Genomic DNA, 6,905 nt, shown 5'->3' on the forward strand with positions numbered 1-6,905 from the left:
TGAGCGATCGCCAAGGAAATGTGCGGAATAAGAGACGCATCGAATCAGAAAGATCGTGGATTTCATCATACAGATATAGCACCTATGAACTAAATTGCAGGATTTTAAGATCGATCAACGCGAGAGATCGCTTACCTCTTCGGATCAACGCTCTTGGGTTTCTAGATTGGAGGAACCAAAGGGCTTCGCTCTGAGGTTTCTCGATTGGAGGAGCAGAGAGATCGGAGGGGAAAGAAGCGGATCGAAAGGTCGCTCTAGGGTTTTTCGATTGGAGGAATAGGGTAAAGATTCGAAAGAAAGGAGACGAGGGTATTTGGCGGGGGCGAAAAAGAGGGAGGGAGATGGGAGATGGAGATAGAGAGAGAAGAGCGACGCACGCAAGCGAGGGATTGCGGTTGGCTTGGCCTCCAACGGCAAGAGTAAACGGAAGCTTTCTTGTTGGATGAAGGCCCAAGCCCGTCCTTTCAATTTAATTGGTTAGCTGGGCTACGGTCTCTAAGACAATAAGTTTGTGCAGCCCTACCCAACAAGCCTACAACGTCATTCATTAGGCTGTCTCAATTTTTTATTTTGCTTACGTGTCACAATTATTTTTCAATTTTAGTTTGAAGGTTTATTATTTGAAAAAATTGAGCATGAATGAAGCTTTGCATTAAAAAATTTATAATTTAAAAATATATTACTTTCCAATTTTGATAAATTAATTAATTTCTGTGAGTATAATCATCTAATTTGGTATATGATTTAAAACATTGGATTCAGTCCGGCCAACAAAATATCGGGCGAACAAACTGGGCCTATGCACTCAGCCCAAAAGAAAAAGAGTCCATGAAACAGTCCACTCAGCACAAGCTCTCACCATGACGAGAGAGTAAGAAATTTCAACATGAGGCCTGCTACTAAATAAATTCCGGCCCAATTATTTTAAAATACATCATACACTTCCATCAAAATAAATATTGGGGTTACGAGAACAAATAGAACTAAACAACTAGATATGACTCAGCACATATACTAGATATATTTCATCAAACCAATTGAAAATTAAAGGTTTACGAGAGCAGAATGAGCTAATTGGACAAGAGGATATAATTCATCACACAAGTACACAACAAATCATCCAACTAACTCATAATTTGGAGGTTCATGGGAGTCGCATAAATTTTATCAAACTAACTGCAACTTTGTGGTTTAAGAGAACAAATTGAACTGAGCAGCAAGACATGATTCAACAATATGCAGCATATATCTTCATCAAACTGAATACTCTTGAGTTTTACGTGAGCAAAATGAACAAACGAAACAGTAAGATATGATTCGATCAGCACATATACAACATAGTTTACCATGATCTAGCTAAAAAATAGAGGCTTTTGAGAGCAAAGTTAACTGAAGTGCAAGATATGATTCAGCACCTATACAACAAATATTTCCATCGAAATCAAAAATATATATTTTGGGGAGCAAAATGAACCAAAAAGAGGCCTACACATCACATAGAAATTCGAATAATAAAACCATATAAATTGTCACTCAAAGGACCATAAAAAAAAAAATGCCAATCAAAAAAGCATACATATCGTAAAATCAATGGTACTTTGCACATGAGGCTAAAGCATCTAAGAGCAATTAAAGATCTAATCTAGAAGATTTAGATGAATAGAACTCGGAGCCTCACGCGGTAATGCATCAATTAGGTTTGTCCAAGGAGGGTGAAATCTGATTGTGCTAAAATACTAGGATTCACCTACGAAAGTGTACTGTGCACACTGAAAGACCAATTTTTCATAAACTCTAATTTCCTTGAGAATAAGAAAAGAGCTATCAGTCAAGGGTATCTAACAAAGGGAATGGCAGATGCAGCAGACAGAGGTTGAGCCACCCATCCCATTATACTAGCAAAATGAACTGACTGGGCGCATTATAATGCATATATTCATTAAAGTTAGTGAAAGTTTGACTTTTAGAAGCCTTTTAGAAGAGCAAAATGAAATAAACAGATAGCAAATTATAATTAGAACATAGCCAGTAGATATTTTCATCATACTGACTGAAAGATAGATGTTTAAGAGAGCAAACAGGACTGAATAGCAAGATACGATTCTGCAATATACAACATATACTTCCATCAAAATAAGTATGGGAGGTTTATGAGAACAAACACAACTAAATGACAAGATATGATTCAGCACATATGCTAAATATATTTCATCAAACAAACTGAAAATTAGAGGTTTATATATTTCATCAAACAAACTGAAAATTAGAGGTTTATATATTTCATCAAACAAACTGAAAATTAGATATTTACACAGAGCAGATTGAGCTAACAGGACAAGAAGGTTTGATTCATCATGTAACCAGTCATCAAACTGAGAGTTTTACAAGAGAAGACAGAATAACCTAAAGAGCAAAAATGTGATTTAGCACATCCCCAGAGTATATTTTTATTTCACAGATTCAGTATTAGAGGGTTAGCAGAGCAAAATTTGTGAAATGAATAGCACGATACGATTCAACAATATACATCGTATACTTCCATCAAAAGAAATATTGGAGGTTTACGAGAACAAACTGAACTAAACGGCAAGATATGATTCACCAAGTGAGGAAGTGTGAAACCACAGAGTACTAACTTAATACACTTGAAACCACAGGGTACTAAAGTGAGAAAGTGCGAAACCACAGGGGGGGTATTTGAAGTTTCCCTTTAAATTTATCTAGTTTCCATGCATTCATGGGAAGAAATATGATTTGTTATTGGTAACTAAGCCTACAAATAAAAGATACAATGAGGTAAATTATGGGAAGTAACTTTTCATCAACTTCTACTCTTGAAACATATGACTTGTTAAAGATTTGTATCTGAAACTACAGGTGAATTAAAGCTGTCCTAATTATTGTTAAAGATTTCCATAATTATTGAACCCCAATTGTACTCTCAGAGTTGAGAAAAAATTGAGTCTAGTTTTAGGGGCTTATGAGAGCAAACAAAATTCGAGAGCAACATATGATTTAGCACATAATCAGCATATAGTTTTATCAAACTACTAGATTATCGTAGGTTTAGGGGAGCAAAATGTGCTAGCTGGGTCCCAAGAAATAATTCAGCCTATAACTGGCTATTGTACTCATGAAATTTGAGGTTTAGGAGAGCAAAATGAAATAACAGGCTAGAAAAGCATAATTACCACATAACTAGCATGTATACTAAATCATAATAAGACAGTTTACTAAAGAATAAACTAACTTAATAGAAAAATGGCTAAATTACATAAAACCCCTCTGTCAAAACCCGATTTTTCACTTTCTCCCCGTCATTTAAAAACCTATACTTTGCCCCCTTGTAAAATAAAAAATGTTTACAGGGGGGTACGGTGTGTACTGTGATGATAAAATGACCATTTTGCCTCTCACCATCTTCGTCTCCTCCCTCATCTTCCTCAACCGCCGCCTCGATCGGCCGCAGTTCACGCTTCCATCGGCCACGGTTTCTCTCCATTTTCTTCTCCACCTGCTCCCCTTCTCCTTCTGTACCCTCGCCGCCCCTCGATTTCGGCGACAGTAGGAAGGAAATCGAGGTGGGCGTGGATGGAGAGGTGGGCAAGGGCAACGAGGGCGAAGGCGAGGCGGCGGAGGAGGGCGAAGGGGTGTTTGTGGGCGCGGACGAAAATGTGGGCGAGGGCGAGGCAGTGGAGGAGGGCGAGGCGACGGTGAGGCGGCGAGGCAGAGGAAGGCGAAGCAACAGGGAAGAGGGCGGAGGGGTATTTTTGGCATAAAAAATATTTTATAACGGAATCCTAACGGATCACTAACGGTAGGGGGTGAAGTGCACATTTTTCATTTTACAAGGGGGCAAAGTGTAGGTTTTTAAACGACAAGGGGTGAAAGTGAAAAATCGGGTTTTGACAGGAGGGTTTTCTGTAATTTAGCCTAGAAAAATAGTGATTCAGCATATAACATAAACATATAATATATTTTCTTCAAATTAGGTCAAAATTTGAGGTTAAAGCAAGAAGTATCAAATACACTCCTGATTTTAGAAATTAAACCTGGCTCGCACAAAAGATGCATTCCCGTATGCATGGTGGATGCAGCAGATGGAAGTTGTGCCACCCATCCCAATATATGCCACCCATCCCAACATACTAGCTCTGTCTGTTTAGAGTCTTACATAATTGCCAATCTTTCATCCTAACCAAGAACTATTAAACAAATGGTTCCTCATGAATACACAGTGGCTGCAAAGAAATATCCTTGCCTCCACGTCTATATTAATAGGCACCGAATCTCACATCATTGCCTTAATGATTTGAGTCGCACTGTAGTCTCCAAATGGAGTCAAACATAGTGTCAAAAAGAATAAAAGTTCTAAGACGAAAAAATGAACTAAATGGATAGCATGATATGATTCAGCACATATACAACTGTAACACACTGGACCTGTGCAAATTACGAGGTTCGAGTGTTTGATATGGATTCCGAGCTTTTCCACACTGGTGGAGGGTCTTTGATGGTATTCCGACCTAAAAGTTTGAAATTCTGGATTTTGGCTAAGTCCTGAGAGTTTTTACTCTTTGGGACAGGTCCCTGGTGGGAGAGACCGGTCCCCCCCCCCCGGAACAGTGTTGCGGCAGACTTGAGGCAACCGGTCCCTGGCAGGGAGAGACCGGTTCCCGAGAGCGTGTTCTGCGGGAGGGTCCTGAAGGACCGGTCCCAGCTGGGAGAAACCGGTCCCTCTGGGCGAAAATTGCCCAGTTCGGGCTGATGCATTGCTTGGATTGTTGAGGGGCCTAAGTGGATTTTGTTACATGAGAGGGCTTTTAGGCCATTTCCTCTCCCTCTTTCCCTCACTTCTCACTCCCTCACACACTCTAGAAAGAGAAGAAAAAGAAGGAGAAGAAGAAGAGCTAGCTTGGAGGAGGCTTTGGAGCATCTTCCTCAACCTCTCCTCTCACCATTGGAGGCTTAGAGCTTGGACTTGGAGCTTTGTGGAGGATCAATCTTCAACCCTTGAGGATTTTGAGCTTGATTTGGAGCATCCTAGAGATAAGTGACTAGCTTCCTCCGTCTAGATCCTAGTTTTGGAGCTTTACACTAGATGAAACCCTATATTTGGATTTTAGGGTTTATTTTGAAAATTTTTGATTTGAGGACTTTGGAACCTAATCGATAGATTTAGAACCTTTGTTTAGGTTGGATTGGAATGACTCTAACTCCCATTTGGAGATCGAGAGAGTTCCCTCCGCATTCGGTGAGTTTTAGCCCTATCCTTGAGTTGGCTTTTGATCAACCTCATGGTTGTTCGTTCGATTCGTTTAATTCCCATTTTGATGCTTCTAGGGTACTAGGAGGCTAGTGGGCATCTTCGTCGGAGCAAACAAAGGGTTGCAAGAGTTGTGGTGGGTTTGACTTCATGAAATCGGGGCGAAATGGCCCCTATGTATTCTATACTTGTCGTAACGTCAATTTGATTGCATATTCATATTAAATGGGATTTATGTGAATTTTAGAATACTTAAAATGCATGTGTTATGTGTAAGATAAATTTCACTCTATATAGTAGAGCATTCTGGGTATTATACATGCATGTGAGAAGTGTTCATGGTAGCGAATTGGAAACTTGTCTCGTATGCTTAAAATAGCTCAAACTATGCATTTATGAACATTTGATTCAAGCTTGGACTTAGCGAATAAAAATGACATTAAGGGGCACTTGACTTAGTAGACTATGAAACTGCTACTTTGAGACACAATGATAGGCCATTGACACCTATTACTTTCCATGTTTTAGACATGATGCCATAGCCAAAACCCCAAGTCTAATTTAGCTACTGAAATATGCATTTAGCTTAAGAAAGGTGTCAAAGCTGCAGTGTAATCAAGTTGTCATTTATCAATTAATTACAAACTAACCATAATTGGACCAAGAGAATCTAACTTCATTGGCATATTAGCAGGTTATACTTTCATATCTTCTAAGGAATAAAGCTGTGATGTAACAATGCAACTCACAATCAGCATGTTTGCAGGTTTAGTTCCATATACAAATGTCGAATTGCTACTCTTTCTGAGACATTGGCTACGACTGTATAATCAAGCGATACTCTTTTACCGGATTGAGGAACTCGGGTTTTATATATATATATATATATATATATATATATATATAGATATAGAGTGAGACTACTATGCTATCGGAAGCACGGAGCCTTCCGTGCTTCCAGCTCGTTTTCGATGTTGGACTTTCGAATCGCTCGATCGGCTCGTAAACTTGATCTAGAGTATTTGGAAGTACACTAGAAAAATAAATTTTATGATTTTACGATATCATTGCCTAGTGAACGAAGGGCTCAAATCAACGATCTGGAAAATAAAAATCTTACAAAATGTAATAATATGGCATTAAAATTTTAAATCAAAAGATATTATCTTGTTTATATAGTATAAGAAATTTTCTATCAAAATTCACGTGATTTGGATATTTCTACACCGTTAAACTTGCAAACGCTCACTACGAGCCATTGAAATTTGTTGATTTTGAGTCCATTCGATCACTAGGCAAAATGATATCGGAAAATAATAAAATTTATTTTCTAGATACTCCAAATACTCTAGTCAAGTTTAACGGAGCCGATCGACGATTCGAAAGTCGCAACATCGAAAACGAGCTGAAGCACGCGAAGGCTCGTGCTTCCGATAGTATAGTAGCCTCACTCTATATATATATATTATATATATATATATATATATTATAAAAGCACGTATATTCAAATTTGGGTCTGTCGATAGACCCATTTTTCGGCGGGAAAATTAGCACCATGATTTCCTCCTTTCGTACGATAAATTTTACAATATAAAGAATAAAAATAGAAATAGAAACTAGCAATAATACGTAAGTTCTC

The sequence above is a fragment of the Ananas comosus genome, linkage group 20 (assembly GCF_001540865.1).
Source record: "Ananas comosus cultivar F153 linkage group 20, ASM154086v1, whole genome shotgun sequence".
NCBI classification, from domain to species: Eukaryota; Viridiplantae; Streptophyta; class Magnoliopsida; order Poales; family Bromeliaceae; genus Ananas; species Ananas comosus.